Raw genomic sequence first — 27,761 nt, 5'->3', positions numbered from 1 at the left:
AACATGTCATTTAGGATAATGGTGGGTGAATCTTCTCCCCAACTGACTTTTTACTTTTTTTTTTTTTTTTCCTTTTCTTTTTCCTTGTTTGGAAGTTCCTTTAAGCTTTTGATCCTAGAAAAGAAGTGGATACTTGACCCAGTTGCTAATGAGGGGTTGAATAATCTCTAGTATCCTATAGCTCAAAATAGCAGGATGGCAGTGTAAAAAGTCCATCATAAAAGGCAATACGTAAAAAAAAATATATAAGACTTTGTAAGAAAGTCAGAAGCTGGTCTCCTGCAAGCACACGAAGCCATCAAAGTCAAAGCGGGTGATGGGGAGGCGCCTGGACAGTGTGGTCAAGAGACTGAAAGAAAATCCAGAATCTACAAGGAGGGAAGTCTTAGCAAGATCAATCTTCCTCGTCAGAGCAGGTCTGCAGCAGCCACGTGGGGACATGCAGAGTCTGCAGAGAGCAGGGCTTTGTGAGAGAAACCAATGTACCCCAAATTGTGAGCTTCACCAGAATGGAAATCTGTTCAGCCTGACAAAAGAGAATTTCCTGTTCCAGGTATATGATTAAGGCTCGAAATAGAAAATGTGGATCTTTTCAGGCTTTGAAGAAGATGCTGCGAAGAGTCAGCATCTTCCGGAGAACCATAAAAATAAAACTGAGTTGTTTCCATACACAGAAATCTTTGCAGAAAATGTACAATGTCTTTTGAATACAGACTTTTTATCTTAGCTTTTCCCCTTGATGTTGCAAAAAAACTTCATTTGGAAATACAAAGCTTGAAATAAAGGTTTTATTATATAGTGCTCTGAAGCAGTTCAAATTGATATTCTGTCTAGAATCTTACTATTCTAACAACAACAAAAAAAGTAGTTGAAGAGACATCAAAGAATTTCATAGGCACTAGTATTTACATAACTTAGATAAGATAGAAATAAGATAATGTATTTCGTAGCAAAAGTAAGTCATTGGTATTACTTGTAATCTATGACACATAATATTCACACAACATTGAATCTCTATAGTTAAAAGTCTATATGTGTGCTAGGTGTTTTTTTTTCCCATATAAATAAGTAGTATGAAGCTATGAGAATTATTATTGTTATTATTACCTGTAAGCTGTTGTTTGACTAAAGTTTGTGGTGTAATACTTTTATGAACTAGAATATGACTGAAGTCTTTGGGTACATAATAGACAGTCATCATCAACCCCTTAATTTTTCCTTCTACTATTCACAACGTTTCCAAATACGTGTTTCTGGATAAAACCCCCTAGAGGTCTCCTGCAAATTCTTTTTCAATACAACCAGATCATTGCAGATAATTGTATTACACAGTGTATCGATCCAAAATCGTTGTGCACCGGAAACATCTGAAAAAACATGATTATAGCTTTCTGTTTATTGTTCGTACATCATATAAGCAGGCTTTTGTGTGAATCACCTGTAAAAAAGGCAAGGTGGAAACATCAGAGAAATTACCTCTTTACAAGAATCTATTGATCACTTTAAATCAAAGAAGTATGTTTGACATAAGATTACCTGCCAGTTTGAACATTAGGTACACTATGTTATAGCCTGGGGCAGTTGTAAGTCTGACAAAGGGATTGTAAATAAAGCATGCAGCTGTGAGTGCCTCTGGCTTGGGATCAACTCCAGCTCAAGTCCAAGGCATAGGTAAACTTAAAATAATTTACCCCTTTTTAACCAGCATATAATGAATTAGAATAGACTCTTAGGAGGACCGTGAGGCATAAATCTCTTAGTCATTTTGAAATGGCAAACTTCATAGAAAATTCACAACATATATAGTTGATAAGAGGTCTTTTTTGCACATATACCACAAGTTGACTCTAGTAGTCTAGAAGTCAATCTATTGGTACAAGTAGGTTCTTCAAACAAGAAACTTTCTGAAACAATGTTATATCTGCAATATTTTGTACATAGCTTGATTGTTCAAAAGTCATGGCCACCAACCTCTCAATTTCAATATCAGAAAATTCTCCTTAAACTAATCTAAAAAGTTTTGGTGCCGTTTTTTTTTTTTTTTTTTTTTGATAGGAAATATGTATATTATGAAAGGTAAAAAAGTGTATAAAATGAAATATCATACTTTATTTATGGAACTACATGTACAATGTTAAAAATCTATCACTATTAAAATATTGATTATTTTCACTTGATAACTTGTTTGTAGTTTTTTATCGGCCAAGATCAAGGAAAGCTAAAGTGCATATATATATATATATATATTTTAAGCTTGAAGGATTTTTTAAAAATTTGAAATCAAGCTTGTAAGTTCTTTATTGGATTGTTTCCCCCATGCTTTAACATATGTTGAAATTATTAAACATTTAGCTCATTTGTTCAGAGATTTCAATGTATTTGAAATTTAATAAAGATGAGCTCTGGGTGATGCATTCTTCCTTGTTAAATATTTAGCTGTTTGTGTTAGCTCTATGGTTTCCTGAGGCACAAATTTAAACTGTTAATATAGAGCAGGTTTAAGCTATAAAAATAGTAGATGCCATAATTTCTTCTGTGGCAAACTGGTCATTTTGAATATTTGCAAGAAAACAAAGCAAACGTGTGTATATATTTATTAAAATATAAGCACACAGTTGTTTATATATAATCTAGAATCTTAAAAAATCTATAAATGAGAAACCAAGAATCAGATATTGTTAGATCTAATTTATAAAGGAGACATCATTCAACTTCAAAGATGAGTGATAAATGCAGAATATTTATATGAGTTTCTTCTTTATGAGGTTGACTGTAAAAGATACCTCTGATGTAAGACTGTAATACCGTGGTTTCCAACTTTATTGAAGCTTAAAATAAACACTACTTTTGGACATAAAATGAGAATCATTAAAAGGGAAGATGCTCTTTTTATAAAAATCTGATCTTCTCCATTTCTATTTCTATTTTTATTGATTTGGAGATACTAAAAAGCATTTCTTTTTTCTTCTTCAGTTTAACTGCAAGACTGAAATTACTAATTTTCATAAAATATCATGCTCTTTAATGCAATGGATTATAAATCCAGTTATATTTAAGAATACTCCTAAAAAGATACTTTTAAAATAATGCAACTAGACAAATCTAAACATATTATTAAAAATAAAATTTAAAACCTGATAACATTTGCAATTGATGATATGTATTTAAGTCAGTTGAAAAGAAAAAAAACAGATAAACATTTTTATAAAGGGGGAATAGTCGAATACAATATACAGATATATATCTCTAAGAATACAGTCAACAAAGAACAAAGGAAAAATGTCTTTGTCTTAAATCACTTATTTTTTGAGAGCTTGAAGCATACTGCCTGTCTGCTTTGGTCTAATGAAAGAGTGCCATCTATTGGATGACCTTGAAAAAGTGTTTAAATTTCATAAATATTATACATGAAAATAAATCAGTGGAGAGTCATCATTTTGGCATAATTTATAATGTGTCAGTCTTTGTCTATGTGAATATATATACATATACCCAAGGCCTATGCTAAAGAAAGAACAAGAGTACTATACATTAATGTTGTTTTATAAGACACTTACATTGTAGCAAAGGTCTTACGAATTATCTTGGAGAATTGTTGTCTGATGAAGACACTTAAGTTTGTCATTCAAATGTTTTATAAATTCGAGATTACTAACAAGCATCTTGTATTTCTTCATACATACCTTTGTTACTTGTGCTTTAAATAAAGGAATCTAAAAATGTGAATATACGAATTTGTATTTGGACAAGCAGGATCTGTTTAAATCTTTCTCAAATTTGCATTGCATAGAATTTAAACCAAAAACAAAAGAAGAAAAGAAACCAGATTAGCTTGGTTTTTTAAAAGGCAATGTTCTTGTTTTATCTTTCAGCCCAAGAACTTGCCAGTCAAGATGAAAAACTTCTTCTAATGGAATCCAGCTTTAAGGCTACTCAAGAGCAGCTAACTGAGCAAATAGCAGAAAGAGTTCGCCAAGAACAGAACAGTAGAAAACCCCAGGCAGAGCCGAAGACAGTGACAGAAGGGATTATTGCTTCTGAAGAAGAAAAAAATGATTACAAGTGAGTTGTTTTTCAGTCTTTCAGAAAGTTTTACTTTACAAACTGAAATCAAGTCAGTCCTTTTGACTTTAGTTGCTAAATGTTTAATTCTCTCTGTGTTGCAAAAGGTTATGTGTAAATATTCTAGCTTGTTCAATATATTGTTCTTTCCAAAACAGATAAACTTTCAGTCTGCAACATTTCTTAACTGAAATGGCACATGTTGAAAACGGTAACTGTCTTATTCCAGATTCTGAATAATGATGTGGCAGTCAACTTGCTTGTTAACTATCAAGAAATGTTGAAGGTAAGATTCAAGGGAAAGAGTACACTGTGTTTCTGTAGCACCTATCTGCCAATGGCATTCTCATCTTTCTCCTTTCAGAGTCCAAAGGTTACATATGGCTCTTGTTGCTTTTCTTTTTTGTTAAAGTAGCAGCTCTAAGCAAGACACTATTAAATTGGGAGACATTGAGAGTGGAAAATTTTTGATCAGACCATTGAGGCATGTAAGAAACTATGAAGAAAAGTAATAAAGACTTATGTTGTTCTGAAACATTCATGAAAGCTGTCCTTAGTGAAGCATCTAGTATTTAATTTCTGTTTTTATTATGTAAATCTTTATGCAATTGCTTTATATCTCTGCAATGTTTTCAGATTTTGTCATTGGCAATTCAAATAAATATTAGTTTCTTTTTCATTTTGGTGTTCTGATAATCAAGTATTCTATCATCTTTGTGGGGTTTTTTTTTTTCTGTATTCATTCTCTTAGTCTGTTTTCAAAAAACAAATTGAAAGTAGCGTAGCCCAGATGAATCTCTCTCAGTCTCTCTCTTTCTGTTTGTAAAGAATTAAACTTTACTTGCTGAACTTGCTTGAATCGAGTGCAGTTAGATAAAGCATCCACACCTGAAGTTTTTTCCCTTGTCACTCATACCTTTGACCAAAGTCCTGCAGCCAGAAGTAAATTTGGCCTGCTTTATTTGATCTTACCTGCTTTTTGGAAGTCATATTCTAAACTTATACTCCTTAATGCATATCTTGATATACCTATCAAAAGGACTTCAAAATAATATATACAGTAAACATTTCTTTCTTGATTTGTAGTTTATAGTGCACATAAAATGTAAAAACACATTTTTTGAAATTTATTCACGAGCAATTTATTTATGTTTTAATTCAAGGATTTAATATTACAAAGCATTAAAACAATTACGAAATCTAGGATAACATTTTGTGTGCTTCTAAATAAAATCAAACCCCATAATAAACCCTGTTTGCCATTCATGTACCTTTAGTCAGATGCCAGGACACACACAACAACAAAAAAAGACACATTTAAAAAATATTAAAAGGTAGAAATTGGTACCAAGGATTAAAAGCTTATTGGGCAAAGTTTCTTTGGGAATGAATAGAGTAATGCACTATTGTTATAAACATTATGGTGTCTTAAAAAAGCAATATTATATTAGGGGAATAATATGCCTAAGATATGTTTATAAAATAAGAAATATATAAAAATGGTTGTGAACTCATATAAAACTAATGATAGTATTTGATGTTAGCATATTGCTATTAAAATAATGCCAACATTTTTTCTACAGTTAAATAGTACTATAAAGGCACATTATTCAGTATGCCCACAAAAATATAATTTTTGATCTAAAAACTGACATGCAGTGATCTGATTTCAATCTTGAATTTTATAAGCAAATAAACTAGACTGATTCATCTAGTTAAATTATAATGAAAAATCAAACTTAAGTTCTCTATGTTTGATCTATATCTACTTTATTTTCTAATATAGCTTCTTCATGAAATTAAGTATGATATTCTCTCTTAATGTGAAAGTGCTGGCAAGGTATACAGATATTATCTAAGAGAGTATTTAAGATTGTAACTTCATGATTTCAAATCTAAATATTTGAAATGGTTTTTTCATATATCTTAAAAATCATAAAATTAGAAATGTTATTAAGACATAAGAAAATGTTATTAAAGTTTATAGGGATTGATAAATGATCATAATCAAAACAGTGATGATTTCTTAGGAGGAACACATTTATCTTTCTTTTCAAATATAGCCTCAACATAGATTGTCACAGGATATGAGTACATGTTAGATATATGTGTCTATATGTTTTCCATGATACATGGAAAAATACACTATTGTTTCAATGTCAAATAAAAATCAAAACCTTTTTGGTTTAGCAAACAAAATATTCTGTTTATTAGTTTTGATTTTTTTTTCCCACTCAATCGACAGGTGGCATGAATTGATCAAATTTACCAATTGATTTGGTTTGGGGCAGTGCCAGACACCATAGGATTCGCCAGTCAGAAGAAAGAAAGACCATGTTAGGTGTCATAAGGCATGAAAGTATTACAGTTAGTTCCCTTCATCTGTCATCCCTTTATCTGGAAAACTCTGAATTTTGACTAGGAGATACAGGAACAAAATGTACGGAGGGTAAATTTAAGGTCTCGAGTAGCTTCTAGAGTTTATAATCAATATAGAATCTTTCTGCAGAGAGCAGATAATCTCACTTAGAACAAAACATTCTGGGGTTTTTATTTAGAAAAACAGCAACTCGTTTTTGAAATTAGAATTTTTTATTTTAGAAAAAATTGAATACTTCAAACATGATTTTTTTAAATGTGTTGGGATAAGTCATAAAAACAATAACTAGAATGTGTATTTTAAGGGATCTGCTACAATTTGAAATATTTGTCAGTCAGGGTCCTGTACGTATCTCTCTAACAGTGATAATGTATTCAAGTGACTGTTTGATAAGTTATCCCAAAGGTATTTCTTTCATTCATTTATTTTGGGAAACATTCAGAGTTGACCAGGTTGCTATATCACCTACATCTATTATTAGAGTAAGTCATTTCTTAACTAAATGTGAAACAGTTAAAAAAGAAACGTGCACAAAATTTGGCAATCAAAAGGAAGATGTTTTTAACATTAAAAAGTAACCCGTAAGTTATTTTCCATAGAGTTGAAGTTTTAAAGAACACAAAGGATTTAGATTTTATTTTTCCCCTTCTCTTTTTGAAATAAATGTAGAGAACACACACCATATACTCAGTATAAGACTGTTACACTTGAAAGATTTGTTCTGAATGTCCAGTGGGAACCTGGAAATCGTAATAATTTGTAGTATCGATTGAGTGAAGCTATGCAGCTGGGGCCTCCAGTGAATAGACAGGAATAGACATTTTATTGATTAACTTTTACAGTCATATTTTCAAGACTCCACTGCAACATAATTTTCACTTCCCAGCTTTGTGTTGGTGCATCATGAAACTTGGATTCTTCTCTCTTAACATTTACCCACTTGAGGAAAAAAGTATGAAAGTATGGACATGTCTTTCCAGGGCTGTGATCTACAGAGATGCAAAACTTTCTGGAAAAATGATTTATCTCAAGCACTATTCCACTACAAACAGTAAAAAGGAAGTAACTGGTTGTAACAGTTTTTGAAAATACCATGATGGCAACTATTTAAAATTAAAATTCTTATTTTCCTCATTCTTTCCGTATTCGGGAATCTTAATTTTCCTATCCTAACTCCATACATGTAACTATTAAAATGAAATATCTTGTGATGGCTTTGCTTTCATTCACATGTACTTTACGTCTCATTTAATGTAAGCCGCAGGAAAAAAAAAATTATTGTAATAATAGGCTAGAATTTAGTCTAAAATGAAAGCTGTTACATACTAAATCATTTTGACCAATAATTCCAAAGTATGAATATATGACTATAGACCTATTGGACATATGTGCTATTTCTCTAGTCCTATGAGAGTTTTTAAAATTATTTGAGCAGAAAAAGACTGTATTTGCACAGGTGAGAATATTGCACATCTTCTGTATATAGTCATATGATTATTTACCTCAGGATCTTTTCTGCTTGCATATTTGGCCTCTGAAATTGCAGATTTTATACTCTCATTTACATACATGGAAATATTTCACTGCAATTTTATGTAACAGTTGATGACACAGATATTGAGACATTAGATTGGATTTTAAAATGAGATTAAAAGAGATGACATCAATTTCTTTTTTTAACTCATCTCTGCATTTCTTTTGTTTATGACTTTGAAAAATCTAATGTAAGTATAAACTGATCCAAAGACAAAATTCAGGAGCTTCATGTGACCACCCAGAGTCATGAAATGTAACTAAATTAGACCAAAAATTTAGCACAAGCTTTAATAGTTATGCGAGATAATTCATATTCCTTAATGTTTGTGTCTCATATAGTTAGTTTTAAGAATTTTATATTTATTGAAATTCATGAATATGGGATTTTGGTTATGAAATTCATAATTTGAATTAAGAGGCATTTAAGGTTCTAATTTACTTCTATTTCAATCCAAAGAAATGAGTAAATTATCCTATCTTAATAGTGAGAGTGTGAAACAAAATTTTTTCTCATATTGAATATTCCTTTTTTTTTTTGATATTCAGCAAGCTTATAGGTTTTTTCCTATTGAATTTCAGAAATACAAGTATTGAGAATTTGCTTTGATTTTTCTTCCAGGGAGTATTAATTTATCCTGTTAAAAGTCTTATAAACACTTTTATGTGCAAAATATGTATATAGACTGTGTTGGTTGAAGTTTCACACTTATCACAATTAACAAGCACATTAATGTGTGTCTAGATTTTTCAGTTACTCATCTGTATAAACAAGGCTGTGTTTTTTCTTCTAATTTTATTTATAATGTAAAGATATTTGAATAAAATATCCATGGTTAATTCTTTCCTATTTCACATTGAAAGAATGGACAGAATAACATATAAAGAATACAAGTTATTTTATAATATGCATGGATCTTGAAAGACTCTTATCTCTGTAATCAACTAGGTGTTTTAAAATTATTTACCAAAATAAGGAATGCAATTAAGATGGATCTAGTAATAAACATAAAATACAAAAAGTCTGAATTGAGATTGATTTCAGCATAATCCTGTAGAGGAATCCCCACTTATTGATCAATTTTAAAGCTCATGCATAGCACTTAGAAAGATAAAGTAAGCAAGGTCAGATAATCAAAGCATTTAAATAGTAAAAACAGCAACTGCCACTGTAGACTGCTAAAATAAATCCATAATACAAATTGCTTTAGCAAAAAGTGGATGAGCAGCTGATCTTCCTATTGAACTCTGATACTGTTCAGTGACCACACTGGGAAAAGGATTGGGAGAAATGCCTTAAAGATCAATATTGAGTGAGATGTAGCAGGGATTCATTTTGAACATGAAAGCATTACAGGTGTGAGAGTACAGACATCTTCAGGAGAGATGCCATCAAGAGGAGATTGTTTAATACAGTTAAAAAATGCCATCTATGCCTGCTGTTCCCAAACCACACTCACAGAAATGCTCTCTTAACTATTTCAAGAAATTGAATGAAGTTTAAAACAGCTCTCCACTTGAAAGTAGTGTAGGTTGACTTTATACTAAAATAGTGGTACAACTACTTAGCAAAGACAGTTAATATATCTCTATAAATAGAGTCTATGTAAACTTGTGTCACTAATACATATTTGAGATATCAAATAATTATATGATAGTGGTCTCCAGTCTTGTACAAAAGTATATAAATTAATCATAGAATAAGGGAAGGAAGAAATAGTTTCTGCAATTTTGTGAAAATGTACTACTGTGAGTTCCTTTTTGAAACTTGTTGCAATTTGGGCAGTTTTATTTTTCATGAGTATTTGAATTCTATTGGCTAATTATATTCTTGACTGTAGAGAACAATCGGAATTTCCAATATATAGATCTATGACTGACATAATTAAGTTTAACAAACTTAACTAGTCTTATACAATTTGAGTTTAACTTCTGCACTTAATGAGACATCTTCATGGGAAACTAAATATGCACTAGCATAAATACACACAGTGTTATTGCATTTTGGAATAAAGTGGTTCTTCTATAATGCAGTTGAATTGCTTCTTACCTTTTCTTCAGGTTCCCATAGGGGTCATTCTTATGTCATTATCTGTTTTCATAGCTTCTGAATTCATCCACATGCTCACTACATGAATGGTACTATGTCTTGATACGTTAAGTACACCAATAGGGTTTTCTGTACAGATATGTCTGTGGAATATCATCACAGTCTCCTAATAATCTGACTATAGTATTTAGAGCCTTATAATATTATTACTTCATTTGCAAAAACATTTCCATACTGAACTTCTCAAGTAAATAATATAAAACATTGAATTATTTTAATGTTTTTTCATCTGGAATAGAGAAGAATCTAAATGATGACTGGTTACAGACAGAATTTCAACATCAAAATGATTAGCATTTACACACTACTGAATATCAAATAATTAAGAAGGACCTACTGTATAGCACAGAGAACTCTACTCAATATTCTATAATAATCTATATGGGAAAAATATCTGAAAAAGAAAGGACATATGTATATGTATAACTGAATCACATTGTTGCACACCAGAAACTAATAGAAAATTGTAAATTAACTATACTCCAATATAAAGTAAAAATTAAAATAAAAAAACTAAAAATAAATTCTAACGTGAGTCAGAAGTATAAATAATACTGTGATCAAATGTGGGAAAAAATAAGAAAAATGAAATATAAAACTCAGGCTGAGGCTTAAAAGTTGCATAACTTAGGCTTAGTTTTTCCCATTCCTTTCTTGCCATAATGAATGGTTATTTACAACTATTGTAGTCTCCATGTTTGCTGTATGAATTGCTGATAGCAGCAATTTTAATGGTAAAATTGTGGAACAATATTCATAGTTGTCAGAAAAAGGTCATTCTATTTGCATTCATTAGGAACCTGGAGGACTGCAGTGTGTGTTTCCTTTGGGATGTTGCAACTATTGATTTATATATAGCTGTAGGAAAAATTAATTAGGATTATATTTCACTTATTACTGCAGGCTGTGTAATAAGAAAGAAAACCATTTTTTGGTTAGAAAGTTGAACTGAAAAACCTAACTGGAATCATTGTTTCTTAAATCACAACTACTTTATCATAAACTTTTTCTTTTATAATCTGGCTAAAGGCTGAGTGCATTTATGGAAATTAAATTAGCACATTGAAAAATGAGTGTTTTAGTATATATCCTATAACAATAATTATAATTCAAATTAAGCCAAAGAGACATTTTCTCCTTGTTAATTGAAACTTTCCTTTCTTTAAGCAAAACCCAGGTATACTTGTCTACTGAGTTTGTAAGCACTGAGACGTTATTGACAAAAGAAGTAAATCAAAAACCAGAGACCAAGATCAGGTGAATTCTCAAGGTTAAAAAACAGATTCCAGAATCGAAAGCTTTAGAAGTGTAACAAATGAGAAAGAAGTCTCCTTAATTTTTGCATTTTCAGTCTAAACCTGCTTATAATTAAGGTATCCTGTGAAATTAATGCATCAAATAAATATGATATATTTATATTTGAGAATATGTTACATTGATAATATCCTGTTAGTGTGATAATATCAGATTTCAGATTATTTGAAAAATATATTTGTCTCCTTTCTGTGAACACCCTGCATACTACAAGTGAAAAAAAATTGAATTCAGTTCTCCACATTGTTTATACGTGACACATGTTTGAGATTAATCAAATTGTAGTCACTTCTAATTAACAGCAGAGAATAATTTCAAAATGGGGCAAAACCAGATGACAAAAAATAGTTTGTGTGTGTTTAAGACATACTTTATGAATGGAAACACATGCTCATTGTGGTGTTTCTAACTTGAAATTTTTATTAACTCAGCTATAATCTTTTAGATGCATCGCATTTTCAGAGAAACCCACTGCCTGGCCTCTGGCGGACAGTTAGGCATAGAATCAGCATTTAGGGAAAAGCCAAATCAAAGAGAGGTAACTTGATGCGCCTATAAACGCTAAAACTAAAATACAGTATCAAAATCCTTTCATATTATTGGAAGTTCTGGGTTTTACAAAAAGGGCAGAGGTCAAAAGCAAAACAGTACAAATACAGGCTTCTTCTCTCTATTGTACAGATTAGACATTGTTTAAAATTAATGACTAGGACTGAAAATACACTACTTCCCTCTCCAAAACTTTTAACATAGTTTTTCTTAGCTATGATCATAAGGATCTGCTCCTTAATTCCTTAATGTACCTAGTAGAATGTAATTGGTAAACATTTTGTGCCTTACTTCTTCACTTCAAATATTTGGGGCCCCTTTGAGAGAAAGTATTTGAGTAATATGGAACTTTGTTTTTCCAGGGTAATAAGTAATATTTTCCACCATGACACATTTTGTATTCTGTTACAACAGTTATATGAGGTAATTATACCGAGATTCAGTGCAGGTCTTTGGCTTTTGTAGTGAATCTAACATTTCCAGTTTGTTTTCAAGCTAATGCTGTGTTGGACTAATAATGAGGTAACTAACTAAGAATTTTATAAAATCACTGAGGTCTAGGGCACAATTTTTGAATTACTTTCTTAACTAAAACAAAATGACCAGAACTGTATTTCTTAGGAAAATTTATTGATCAAACTATATATTGGCCCACAGTTTATTGAAAAGCTAATGTTTTAAAGGCATTCTTTCTTCGGGTTGTAGGGAACACAAAAAACAGCTAAGGTAGGGCTTTTTACCCTGAAGGGGTGTGCTGCAGTCCATGAGTCTCAAAGAGTTGAGCACAACTGACTGAATAACACGCACACACTCATAAGCTAATAAGGGGAAGGTACATGATAAAAAACATTCACCAACCTAGGTAATGTGTGATTTGTCCTTTAAATTGAAAAGCAAATTATCACAGTATTGAAATAATTGCCTCAGAAGGGGTAACTAATTAAAGAGGCAATCATTGGCAACTGTCTTTTCAGATTGTATAAATGTTTAATGGGATTTTTTTTGTTGTTTAGTTTAGTCACTAAGTCATGTCTAACTCTTTGCAACTCCATGGACTGTAGCCCACCAGGCTCCTCTGTCCGTGAGATATCTCAACCAAGAATACTGGAATGGGTCGCCATTTCCTTCTCCAGGGGATCTTCCTGACCCGGGGATTGAATCTGTGTCTCTTGCATTGGCAGGTGAATTCTTTACTGCTGAACTGGATGAGATGTTTACATGGACAAAAAGATTGAGAAGCAAAAACACAATGAGAAAGTGTATTTTGGCCTAGAAAATGGTAAGTGATTTTATTTTATAGAGAATAGTTGAATGTATAGAAAGGCAGATTGAAACCACATGGTAGATAGTCTCTATGCCACTTCTAGGAATTTATAATTTGCTTAGAAGTAATGGGGAGATTTTCAAGAGTTATAATAGTCAAGGGCATATAATCACACTGATGTTAGAGAAGCAATGGGCTGAATCTGTCACCATTTTCTCTTAATATTTCAACTAGCTATTTCCTATTCATCCTTAAATATTGGTATCTAGGTCACCTCCCTGTGACTGCCTCTTCACTCATTCCAAACTGAATTATGTTAAATATTTCACCTTGTCTATGGGACCTATTGCATACACAACTATAGTAAGCATCTCACCATATTTTACCTATTGTTGTAATGGTAAGACCCATTTATCCCAATGGCTAGCTCTGTGTTCATTGCTACCTTCCTGGACCATGATAGACGCTGCACTCTTTTAACTAATTTTTGGTAAACTAGTACTTAATGAAAGGAATGAACTTAGCTATGTGCCTGGTTCAATATATCATCCATCTCCTAGTAAAACACTCAGAATTGCTGTCCTGACTTCTAGCATGTATTGCAAATATCAAAAGAGGACTTGATTTTTTATCTAAGGGTAGTAACAATATTAGCCCTTGGCTGAGATATGGTCAGACAACTTATCCAAGTTTGAGAGAAGTGGATTTGGAAAATGGAAGCTTTATTGACATAGATGAGAGTGGTAAATTGAAACAAATTGACACAGAAATGTGTAGTAAGCAAGAGGTACCTGCATTATTGCCTTAAATATTTGGTCATGCTATGGTCTATATGTGTGTGTGCCCTCAAATTCTCAAGTTTAAATACTAATCCAAAGAGTGGTGGTATTAATAAGTGAGGTCTCTGGGTGATTATATTATAGGGGTACAGCCTTCATGAATGGAATTAGTGTTCTTATAAAAGAGCCCTGAGAAAGCTCCCTTGCCCCTTCTATCCTGTGAAGACATAAGAAAAAGGCATTCATGTATGAAGCAAGAAGCAGGCTTTCACAAAGCGTGAAATCTGCCAGTGACTCCATCTCTGATTTCCTAGCCTCTAGAACTCTGAGAAATAAGGTTCTGCCCTTTATAATCCATTGAGTGTATGGCGTTTTGTTATAATAGCCCAAAGTCACTGAGACAGATGGGGAGAAAGGAAAGAAAAGAGAAGTAGAGTAGCTGATTAAAAGGAGTGAGGAAGGACCAAGTCCTCATGAACATGGACTTGAATTTGACGGTAGACGAAAGATAAAAAGAACATGGACAAGGAAGATACGAGACTGAAAGTGAGTCATTGATGGCGCAAGTATTCAGAACATGCAGCAGACATTTATGAAGTGTAAAGACAGACATTTACAAGGATATCTTCTACATCTGAGAGAAGATATGAGTGAATGATGGGTACAGATGTCAGGAAAATGAGAGTAGCTTTTGCAATAAAGTCATCTGACAGAATGAGTATAGCAGGGGTTTAGAGGACCGTAAACAGGACTGTCAAGAATGACTCAAACCATTGAGAATGGAGTGGAAAACGAGAAGACAACATATACTAATGTGTATGTGCTGAAGGTAAATTAGATTCATAAGATATTGAGGGGCAAGGATTACTGAGCTAAAGTGATTCTGAAAATACCATATTAGCTTATTCAACAATTATCTCTTTAGATCCGGCTTTGCAGCTAACACAGATCCTATGTTTAAACGGTGAACAAAATAACTAAATCCTTGCCCTCAAAAAGGTTACATTCTAGCAGGGAGTCAGATAACAAAAAAAGAAAAAAAATGTTCAATAAAATTATACAATGAGGACTGTATCTTTCTTGGGTTTTATAATTATCTTTTATTTTTAAATCTTTTTAAAATTTTATTGAAATACAGTTGTGTTAGTTTCTGGTGCACAGCAAAGTGATTCAGTTATATATATAATATATGTATATATATATATATTTTATAAATAAATATGTGTATATATACACTTTTTAAGATTCTTTTCCATATAGGTTATTACATAGTATTGAGTATAGTTCCCTGTGCTATACAATAGGTCCTTATGTATAATTTTCTTTGTTATCTTAAAAAAGACTTTGTTATTAAGGATGTGAAAGTGCTTGAATGGCATAGCATCCTCCAATTCTGGGAATATTTTTTCCTCAGAAATCCATCTCTTTGGATTTTATGATTTGCATTCCTTCTGAAGACTAGAAAAGAGAATATTTTAATATTTCTTTATAATAAAAGCCACAAAAACTTTATGACAATGATTGACATACCATTACAATACATACTCAAATCACATTTTCATTTTTATTTGTATTTTTAAATTCTCTTTTAATTTTGATGCAACTCTAAAATCTAAATTTTTCTTCTTTTTGCCATCCTCTTTACTGTTGATCTCATGGATTCACTTACAGAGATGAATCTAAAGTGTAAGAACCTGTGGACTATAGCACAGAAGTATTAAGGATTCTCTCTCCCTTGTGCTTCTTCTGCTCCCAGTAAAGTTAGTTTAATTTTCATGTTGGAATTCTATTTTTATCATTGTTGGCATTGAATCTCTTTACGCTCCTGGAAGCCTGAGCTGTCTTCTCCATCAGTTCAGTTCAGTTGCTCAGTCATGACATGAGCAACTTTGCGACCCCATGAATCGCAGCACGCCAGGCCTCCCTGTCCATCACCAACCCCCAGAGTTCACTCAAACTCGCGTCCATCGAATCGGTGATGCCATCCAGCCATCTTATCCTCTGTCAGCCCCTTCTCCTCCTGCCCCTAATCCCTCCCAGCATCAGAGTCTTTTCCATTGAGTCAACTCTTTGCATAAGGTGGTCAAAGTACTGGAGTTTCAGCTTTAGCATCATTCCTTCCAAAGAAATCCCAGGACTGATCTCTAGAATGGACTGGTTGGATCTCCTTGTAGTCTTACTTTGCCAACAAAGGTCCATCTAGTCAAGGCTATGGGTTTTCCAGTAGTCATGTATGGATATGAGAATTGGACTGTGAAGAAAGCTGAGCACCAAAGAATTGATGCTTTTGAACTGTGGTGTTGGAGAAAACTTGAGAGTCCCTTGGATTCCAAGGAGATCCAACTAGTCTTCTCCATGGTCCATACATAAAACACTTGATCAAAGATAGGTTCAAACTAGTGGTGTCTGCTCTTTGTCTGGATTATTCTTGTTTTGGATTAAGACAACAGATAAACCAAGGCTAACTAGATATCTCAAGAGAGCACGGAGAATCTATTCATTAATCAAATAATTTAATGTCAAAGAATGACAAATGATAAATATAGAACTTAGAAAGGGTTTAGACTTTCCTGTCACAGTCAACAGCAAATGTTTCTATGACATTGTTCCTAACCTATCTAATTGAGAACGTTCTTTCAGTTGCCAATATACCTATTGCTTGTGCTTCCCATGTAGCTCAGTGGTAAAGAATCTGCCTGTTAATGCAGGAGACTCTGGAGATGCAAGTTGAATCCCTGAGTCAGAAGATCCCCTGGCATAAGAAATGGCAGCTCACTCTAGTATTCTTGCCTAGGCAATCCCATGAACAGAGGAATCTGGTGGGTTACGGTCTATGAGGTAACAAAGAGTCAGACACAACTGAATGACTAACACCCTGGAAATGGAGTTCCATGTATACTTGGTAGACATTTAACAGAGCTAAGACTCTATGATACTTTGAGAAAAATTCTGAATATTCACTCTCCAGTGAATTTTTAATTTCTTAAGGTATAAAATGATGTTCACAAATACATTCTCAAAATATAAGATATATATTGATGCACTTGTTTGTTAAGTCCAAGAAAAGATTTGGAAAGATGAAATTAAGGCTCTTTTTTTTTTCTCCAATCAAAATAAATGACAAACAACACAACAAAAAGAACAAAGTGCAAAGACTGTAGGAAGTGTCTGGCTGTGAAAATCACTACATTTGTGCATATGACTTCAATAAACTGATACTTGGCCTAAAATCCAGTATGTCTGATACTGCAGTTTTGCTTGAGACAAGACACCTGGGGCAAACTTGAAATACTGAAATGGGAAGGAAAAAATAAGGGAGATTCACCCTGTCCTGCTATGCTGAAAAAACCTGACACATTTAAGGTTGCAATGGGACCACAAACTGTTTGTGGAAAGGATTGTAACTCCACTGGTAAAATGGACCAAAGGTGAATTTTAAAGGCTGCCCCCCCCCCCAAAAAAAAATCATCAACTGTTGGTATTTTTGAGAAAACAAGTAGGCAGGGCTCTATTTTTTTATTTTTTTGAAGTCCAGATAGTGCTGTGCTGTCATTATGACTTAAGGCTGAGTTTGTTTGCTTGTGTAAAAGACTTTTCAGGAAAATTTGCTCTTATTTTCAAGTTACGCACTTGAATAAATATACATTGCTTTGCCTAGATTTATTTTCCTTCTAACAAATTAGTCAGGCTTTCTGGTCTAATGTCTTATTGTAAACAACATTTTTTTTTTCTTTTAAACAAACAGGAATTTGTGAAACCTTGCCCCTGCCTTCATAGGAATGGATTGCTTATTAGGACCCCTCCCCTGCTCTCTCATCTTCAAGATGCTTTGTGCTCAGTGAGCACAGAAGTTAGCTTCTGTAACAAGTGAAGATGCTGTAGGAGAGTACTACTTTCTATGGAATAGCTTTCTTTCTTTTTTCCCTGATGAATCTGGAAGTCTCACTCTAATAAAAATTATTTATTTATTTATTTATGGCTGATCTGGGTCTTATTGTGGCATATGGGCTTTTCCTAGTTGTGGTAAGCAGGGGTTACTCTTCCTTGTCATATACAGGCTTCTCAGTGTGGTGACTTCTCTTGTTGTGGAGCAGGGCTTGAGACTGAGGGCTCAGTAGTTGTGGCACACTCATTTAGTTGCTCCGCATCATGTGGGATCTTCCCGGATGAGGGATCAAATCAGCTTTGGCAGGGGGATTCTTAACCACTGTACCACTAGAGAAGTTTTCTTCCCCACTTTTAAAATTTTTGTGGAAGTATAGTTGATTTACAATGCTGTGTTGGTTTCGGGTGCACAGCAAAGTGAGTCAGTTATACATATATGTATATCGACTCTTTTTTAGATTCTTAGAAGTATTATGCAGAGTTGCCTATAACTCAACTTTTAAGACTTCCCTGGTGGCTCAGATGGTAAAGCGTCTGTCTACAATGTGAGAGACCTGGGTTCGATTCCTGGTTTGGGAAGATTCCCTGGAGAAGGAAATGGCAACCCACTCTAGTACTCTTGCCTTGAAAATCCCATGGACAGAGGAGCTTGGTGCAGGCTACTTTTAAATTCAGCTGTGTGCTTAGACAAGCAAAGGTACCACAGAGCCATGTCTGTAGTTAAAGAGAACTTAAACTAGCATTTAGCAAATATATAGGCACAAAAAGAAGAAAAGAACAAGATTGAAAAAAGAAACATGTCAACTTGAACTTGCAGTGTATTTTAGCCACATCTATATACTGGAATTTTAATTTATATTATCTCAGTAGAAAATTAATACATATATCAAGCATGGAGGTTTGCAGGATATTCCATCCCATTTTTTTTTTAATTATGGAGAAATAACAAAGAGAACTCAGAGAAGGCAATGACGACCCACTCCAGTACGCTTGCCTGGAAAACCCCGTGGACAGAGGAACCTGGTAGGCTGCAGTCCATGAGGTCGCTGAGTCAGACACAACTGAGTGACTTCACTTTCACTTTTCACTTTCATGAACTGGAGAAGGAAATGGCAACCCACTCCAGTGTTCTTGCCTGGAGAATCCCAAGGATGGGGGAGCCTGGTGGGCTGCCGTCTATGGGGTTGCACAGAGTCGGACATGACTGAAGCAACTTAGCAGCAGCAGCAGCAACAAAGAGAACTAGAGAAGGAAAAGGAAAACTACTCCAGTAATCTTGTCTGAAAAATTCTGTGGACAGAAGGATCCTGGTGGGCTACAGTCTGTGGGCCTGCAAAGAATCAGACATGACTCAAAAAAACTGAACACACACACAAAAGTTTAGACAAAGTTTGTGAGCTACTCCCTGTCTTGTGGTGGATCTGAGACCAGAACACTGATTTTCTGACAAACGTCAATAATCTTCTCATTTGGAACTCCATTGAATGAAATCTGACCATTATAAAAATGTCTTTACCAAAGGACTCTATCTCCTCCTCATATGGCTTAGACTGAGTCTGAGAGTTGAAGTTCAGTAAATAAGCAGTAAGAATGTGAAGCACAAAATAATTCTTAGCCTTAGGTGAATATTTCAAATATGATATTCTGCACTTGAGGTTAAAGCAAATTTTGGCTTATGCAAGAAATAAATTCCACTTAAGTAAAATGTACTCTATTATTTTCTTCTTATAATTAATAATGACCTCGAAGAATCAAAGTAACCCAGTAGTATAAAAGCACTTATTAATGGCAATACATTTATCCAAAGAAATATTTGTTTTTTTTTCTGAAATGAAACCTCTTCAGGTAAGTTGTGTCACGTAGTCAATCTCCATCCCCTTCCTCACCTTTAAAAATAATAAGTCATTAAAATTACACAGTAATGCTCAAAGCTGAACCTGACTGGGCTAAAGAGAAATGTTGCTTGACACTAAAGAAGGTTTGAGATGTATTGCCTCAAATGTTTTTAGCTGGGTTTGACTGTTCCAGATAAAGGAACAGAGCCCTCAGTTGCTCACAGAGGAAGTTGACATAAGGTGAACAAATACATTCATTTCAATAGTAATACAGGAGTGATTCTTCAAAGATTTTTACTGGAAATAATTGTAAGCAATGTGTATGGTTAATGCCACATGAAATTCAGGTTGGTTTATAAAAAATATTTCACAGAAATAAAACCAACATTGTAAAGTAATTATCCTTCAATTAAAAATAAATTTTATAAAATTAAAAAAAACATTTTAAATTAATGTGTTGAATGAATTGTTTTTTTTTTTTTTAAAAAAAACAATAGAGTGAGACCTCTAAGACTAGAGCATCATCTCATAATGGATAATAGAGTTCAGATACACCTAAATTCGAATCCTTTTAAGCTATAACCAGTTTGAACCAATTACTTAATTTATTTATTTATTTTGGCCATGTCCCACAGCACATCTGGGATCTTAGTTTTCCAACTGAAACTGCATCCCCTGCAGTGGAAACTCAGAGTCTTAACCACTGGACCACCAGGGAAGTTCCTCAATTACTTTACTTTTAAGACAGTATTTTCAGCTTTAATTTGGAGATAATAATATTTTCCTTCTAGGGATGTTACAGGAAAATAGACAATTTTATAGAGGGCATGCACTGTGCCTGATATAGTCATGATTCTCAATTATTGGTAGACATTATCAAACTAGAAATAAAGGTTCTTTTTCATAAGATACAACATGTTATACATTTTCTAACAGCAAAATTCCACCATTAACCTCTGCATGGAGCCATGATGGATACAAGATTAAACAGATTAATGTATTTAGAGGATATTGCCTTTACTTAAATGGATATAAAGTAGCCTTTGGCAACCCCTAAATAAGGGTTTTTTGGTTATTGGCCAGTATCAGCTCTCAAGAAAACAAAGGCTTTTCCTCTACAACTCAGCAGCATCATATCTGCAATATTATTAACCTCATTAGAGAAAAGAAAAATCTGGTTCTCTTAGAATTGTCTAGAACTATTCTCTTTAAACTTGCAGTCTCTTAAATTTAGAATTTTGTTAACTATTTTAGATATAGTTTTAACATAGCCCCTGTAAAGAAGAAAGAGATTGATTAATTTGCTGCTGACAAGAGTTCACATTCTTTTTGTTTTTCTCAGAGAATGCATCTGCTTCCTATTCGGAACATGGTTCCACTTTTACAACCTAATTGCGCTACCCTACACTGCTGTACTATTTTCTGAGTCTGAGCCTACATTTTAGGCCAATCATCGCAGAGTCCAGGAAGTGTAGACTTGGAAATTGAAGTTTGCACAGATACATAGTACTGGATATATATGCATATATATACAGATACATAACACTGGATATATACATATGGCAGCATAGCTGCTTCATATTGTGTAAGCATGTGGTTATATGTTTTAGACTTGTCCTCACAATTTCCTGAGATAGATCAGGATTATTGTCTCCATATGATGTGTGATATTTGTCATCTAATAAGTGGTTGAATGATTTAAGCATTCTTTGGTTTTAAACTTAATTTGCTCCTTCCACTGGATCTTGCGCTAAATAGTTAGAATATTTTGTCCAGATGTATAAATAGAGATTTTGAACAATTTAGGCTTCAACTTAAGGCTCTATTAAGTTTAACCTCTAAAATATCACTATGAGTAGTAATTAAATTAACATCCATGAAACACTATAGTCAATGAGATACAAGTTAAAGCAAATTTTTCAGATACAGAAGCTAAATTCAGAGTAATATCCCTTTTTCTCCAGGTTAAAGTCATGAGTTAAAGTTTTGTTGCAATGTCATTTCATTCTGTAGAAAATCATCACAGTGTTACCAAATTTAGCAATGTTGTTGTTGTTTAGTCACTAAATCATGTCAGTCTCTAATCCTCCAGGCTCCTCTGCCCATGGGATTGCCCAGGCAAGAACACTGAAGTGGGTTGCCATTTCCTTCTCCAGGGGATCTTCCTGACACAAGAATTGAACCCATGTCTTCTGCATTGGCAGGTGGATTCTTTACACTGAGCCACTAGGGAAGCCCAATTTAACAATACTCCATCATATATTGGAATTAGAAGGTTTTGAGAGATTAAACTTTTAGAAGAATCTGTATATTTGAGCTTGGTGCACATGGCTGAAGTTTTGATCTGTTTCTTCTCTCTAGACACCAAATTTTAATTAGCAACTTGCCTGATTGCTTCTTCTGCTTAGCACAAGAAAACCTTTCTGCAGCTTTTAGTAGGATAGACAAATCCTCCCACCCAACCAAATCATCAACCTAAAGATTACAGAAAGCGAAACTGTTCACGCTCATCTTGTCAAGTTCTCTCTTGTGAAATTTGATCTAATTTATTATAATTCTAGATTCATTGATAATATACTAAACATCCAAGCACTAAACATTTATTAAAATAAGTTCCTAACATGTTCTACCAGAATGTTACTGGAAAATTTCTTACATCAGAAATACAGTCTCAATATGATCATTTTACAAGTAAACAGACACATTTAGAGATATGATTTAACTCTGTTGAGGTCACTTAACTGATTTAACTGATAAACTGCAGGTTAGAATTTAAAATCTAGGACCTCTAATGTCAAGGCCAACATTTTATTCAGTTATACTATACTTGACTCATAACACTATAAGATTTAATAGGATTTTGGAAAAAATGTATTTTCTTCATTAGTTTTGGTCTTCTCCCTGTTCCGTGGTTGAAAACAATGATCCAATTATTAGTAAGCTCATCTAAGGGCAGGGACCAGGTCTTCTGCACCTCTGTATATTCTCAGCATCTAGCACAGTGTTCTGCATGAATGGACATCCAATAAGTGTTGACTCAGACAGACAGAAATCATTCCTTAAACCAAATATATGCCATACCTCAGATTGTGGTCCCTACAGAACATGTCTAAATTTCCCAGAAATAGAAATACTCATTCAATCTATTGCAAGGTTTCCTGTTTCTGCCATATTTTAATGTGTTAGGTTTCTGTTTTTCTTTTTCACTATCACGTGAGGAAATTTTTTTGGCAAAATATATTGGATTTTCTCTGAGAAAAAACATTAGCCATAAAAATATTCCTATGATCATGATACAGTATCATATTTCTTTCTTTATATTTGGAGATTAAGACAATATTAATAAAGTTACAGTAAAACTTGTTACAGCATGATAATCAAACTTGTTTGTTCTTTGTACTGCACTATTCTATATAGTGTGATTTTCTGTGTACTGCAGTATACAAAATGGAAAATTAGAAAACTAAAATTCACAATAACTTTTACAAAGAAAACTCTCGGGCAATAATTAATTGTCAAGATAATCTTTACTTTTACAAAACATACTCATGATATGAATCCTCTATAATATTATTTTCAGTTCAGTTCAATTCAGGTCAATCTCTCAGTTGCGTCCGACTCTTTGTGACCCCATGGACTGCAGCACACCAGGCTTCCCTGTCCATCACTAACTCCTGGAGCCTACTCAAACTCATGTCCTTCACGTCGGTGATGCCATTCAACCTTCTCATCCTCTGTCATCCCCTTCTCTTCCTGCCGTCAGTCTTTCCCAGCATCAGCATCTTTTCCAATGAATCAGTTCTTCACATCAGGTGGCCAAAGTATTGGAGTTTCATGTTGAACATCAATCCTTCCAGTGAATATTCAGGACTGATCTCCTTTAGGATGGACTGGTTGGATCTCCTTGCAGTCCAAGGGACTCTCAAGAGTCTTCTCCAACACCACAGTTCAAAACCATCAATTCTTTGGCGCTCAGCTTTCTTTATAGTCCAACTGCTAGGTGAAAATGAATTCCATGTTTTTGAGCAACAGTGAAAAATCTTACTGGTGGTGTGTGGAGACTGATTTTTTTCCTGAAAATTCAGAGAACTCATATATGTTCTTAAAAGCAGCTCAATCACAATATTTTCCTCTCATAGATGTTACTGATATAAGTACTGTTGTATCTGTTTATCTGCATATATATATAGACATGCATACATATATATGTATATGCAGTGTTGATTGCATCCATCAAAGAAACTATAATACCGTATTCAAATAAAGAATAAAACTATATACATGGGCAACAGATAGGCTCTTAAAATGGCATTCTTCATGGTTATGTAGGGTATTTTGTTTATATTATGTTTCGTTATATGAATAGTGCACTCTGTTTTTAAGAAACCAGACAGAATAATTACCATTCACTTAGAACCGCAAATATCTCTGAATCTGTTACTTTCCTCATAGGTCTATTTTCATTCATACTATGGTTGAGGACTGTAATTTTCAAATACATAGATTTATATTTATGTGGTATATCAAAATAAATTATTATATGTGCAATATTCCATTATTCATTCACTCATTTTGTTACTGAGCAAATATCTGTTGATATGTGCAGTGTGCCAGGTACCTTTGAAAATCCTTGAGAATTAGGACAGGAAATCAAGCAGACAAAACAATTCCTTTCCTGATGGGTGTGTGTGAAAGTCACTCAGTCGTGTCCAACTCTTTGTGATCAAGAATTCTCCAGGCAGAAATATACTAGAGTGGGTTTCCATTCCATTCTCCAGGGGATCTTCCCAACCCAGTGATCAAACCAGGTCTCCTGCATTGCAGGCAGATTCTTTACCATCTAAGCCTCCAGGGTAGCCTATATCAAATGGAAGAGACAGACACAAAAGAAAATGATCAATTTTCATTGGGGTTTGTTTTGCAAAGGAAAAATACATTTGTGATAAAAGCATGTATAAAAATAATTTAAATCTTAACCATAGAGTCTTTTTAAATTAAAAGAAAAATTAGTAATGGTTTGGTTTGCAAGCCAAGAATTGTGTAACTTTCTGTAGTGTTCTGTGCACTGCTAGAGCACACATTTCTTTTGTGTGGGGTTTGTTCGAGATTTTTTGTTTCACATCCTGACAAAATTTTAGATATTAAAAAATAAACTGCATAATATCACAGCTTAGAAATTACAAAAATGACTTTTCAATCCTTCTCTTTCTTTCCATAGCAAAGGAAAGGTGAACCTTTTGATTCCTATCTGTTTTTTGATAGGGTGAGCAAATTCATTTAAAAAATCAAAATAACCTTGTAAATACTTAAAATGATCAGTTCTACCTTATATTAAATTAGAAAAACTTCAAAATTCTGAATTTTAAATTATTATATGTCATTAATTAAATGTAAACACACCCTGTGGAAGTTCTACTGGAGAATATTTCTGTGTTCCCATATTTTATATACATGGAATGTAATGGGAACTTTGTGGTATATTTACAATTAGTATGTAAACCAGAAAAAAAAGTCTGTGAAAAAACTGTGAAAAGTGTTAATACATTTTAAATATTATAATAATTATAATTGGCCAACTGCAACATACCTGACCTTACAATGAGACTTTACATAATAGGGTTAATAGATATTTGCCAATATTTTCTTCTATAATATTTGCCTATAAATTATAGAGTTCATGATATTTAATTCGTGTTTTTTAAGCATCCATCTCCTGCTCTGACTGTAATTTATGTGAATACAAAATTCATGTGTGTTGTCCACCCAGTGTACAGCACTTGGAAGTTGGTATACATTCAATTACTATCTGGTGAATAAATAAATGAGCAGATACATGAATAAAATGAAATGTGGGCTAACAGAGAAATAATGACTATCTTATATAAGTGAATTTAAAAATCAGGTACCATTTTATTGCATAATTATTATACTCCAGGTTTTGAGCTTAGCTTGAAATGATCATGTATATGCCATTGAAAGTATACAAATTTAAAATTTTGATCTCTTCATGGAGGATTATAAATCATTATGAAATGTCCTTTTTTTATCTGTATTCTGCCTTTTTCTAAGTTTTCCTCTCTGAAATGACTCTAAATGTTCTGTTTACTAGTGTTGTTTTTTTTCTCCATCTTGTCACTCACTCAGTTTTTACCTTTATAATTAACATGTCTTTTCTAAGCATTAAGTTCTTGGGTCTTATTTTATCTATTATGACAATGTTTGTCTTTTATTTGGAGCATTTAATCCATTTACCAATGATAAGTAACATTTATATCAGTCATTCTACTATTTGTTTTATGTTTTTCCCATCTATTTTACTCTATTTCTTATCTTGCTCCTTGCCTTCATTTGTGTAACACAAGATAATATAGCATTTTTGCTTTTCCTCTAGTAACGTGTTCATTACCTATTCTTTATTATTACTTTAATGGTTGTACTAAATATTAAAACATGCATTTGCAACTCATGGAGCCTTTGAAATATCGTTTTTATTGCTTTGCCAAAAATTCTTTAACTTTGCTAACTTCCATTTTATGTTTTGCATTACTGAGAACAGAGTTCTTTGTTTGTTTGGTTTTGTTTTTTGTTTTCTCATATATTTGAAACTCTAGGAGGTCGTATGATTATCATTTTGTACAGTTAATGTTTATGATGCCTCACAGATTGTAGTATTTTCCTTAGGGAATATTGTTGTTTGGCCCAAAGAATTTCTTTTGCTATTTTTTTTTTTTTTAAGAACTACTGGTAATTTCTCTTAGCTGTGATTTGTCTGAATGCTTTATTTTGCCCTAATTTTTAAACTACTTTCTCTGGATATATAATACTACATTGATGGTTGTTGGATTCAATACTTTAAATAGATTTTTTTTTTTTAAGCTTCCATTGTTTTTGGTGAGAGGTCAACTCTCTGTCTTATTATTTCTCATTTTTCTTTGACTTTATTTCTTATTTTGTCTTTATGTTTCATAATTTGACTATGGTAGATATGATGTTCTTTGTATTTATCTTGCTTATCTATGGGTATATACCTTTTCTCAGTATTGAAAAATCTTAGATCAACTTTTCAAATACTGATTTTGTCTCATTCTCCTTCCTCTCTTTCTGAGACATCGTCAACATGCAAGCTAGAATAATTGAGTGAACCATTTATAGGTATTATGTTCCCATGTGTACTTTTTATTTTTTCTCTTTATTTTCAGTTTGCATATTTTTACTGACCCATCTTCAAATCTAAAAATCAATCCTGACTTCTGTTTTACTATAATTGCTCTTAAACACATATATTGAGATTTCAAATTTCTTAGTCTGATTTTAAGTTTTAGAATTATTTTATAGATTCCTCTAATTAGGTGAAATTTTCCATTAAAACATTCTTTTTTCTGTCTCATTACATCTACTTTTCAATATATGAATCATTATTTTAAAATCCTTTCAGATAACCCCAATAACTTCATCTCTTATTATTTCTTTTAATCTTTGGTCGTTTAGTCTCATCATTTTTGTCTTTTGTATTGAATGATAAGACTTGCAAATGACTTCCACTTTTCACTTAATGGCATATATTTCACTTATTTATTTTTAAAGAGTGTAGCTCCAAATAAAATTAACTTCCTCCAAAGAGAAGACATCTTTCCCTCTAGTAGGCAGATACATGTGGGAGCTATCAGCTTAATCAAATCTGAGATTGCCTTGATTCAAAATTGGACCATGCTCTGGGTACGGTTCTTTTTACCTTTTGTTTGCCTCATTTTTTGAGGCATAAATATCCAGTAAATTCAGATGAAAGCCTATTGTTTTCATCAAAGCCCCTCTACCAGTGTGACTTGAACTTTAAAGCTCCATTCTCAGCATTTTGAGAATGTTACAAAACCTGCTCCGCTTTTCAAGGGTTTTTGGCTTAGACTTTAACCTACCATTCCCAACAGGTTCAGCATTTAGGCAACTATTTTGATGGTAAATCAAACCATTAACTTTAAACTCTTCAGGCATTGAGGGTGTTTTTTTGTTTTTTGTGGTTTTTTTTTTTTTTTTTTTTTTTTAATTCTAAAAA

At 33.0% G+C, this 27,761-nt stretch overlaps 1 long non-coding RNA gene across 2 annotated transcripts; it reads left to right on the top strand.

Moving 5' to 3' along the window:
- LOC106502854 lies at window positions 3,974–17,925 on the top strand. 2 transcript variants are annotated; one of them, XR_001296510.2, is made up of 3 exons: window positions 3,974–4,062; window positions 13,130–13,227; window positions 17,737–17,925. It is a non-coding gene; the product is annotated as an uncharacterized LOC106502854 (long non-coding RNA). The 2 variants fall into 2 exon arrangements; XR_001296511.2 differs by lacking the exon at window positions 3,974–4,062 and adding an exon at window positions 4,250–4,348.

This window comes from Capra hircus, chromosome 14 (assembly GCF_001704415.2).
Source record: "Capra hircus breed San Clemente chromosome 14, ASM170441v1, whole genome shotgun sequence".
In the NCBI taxonomy this organism is placed as follows: domain Eukaryota; kingdom Metazoa; phylum Chordata; class Mammalia; order Artiodactyla; family Bovidae; genus Capra; species Capra hircus.
The sequence above is the reverse complement of the archived record's forward strand: the minus strand, read 5'-3'. Positions and strand labels throughout refer to the sequence as shown.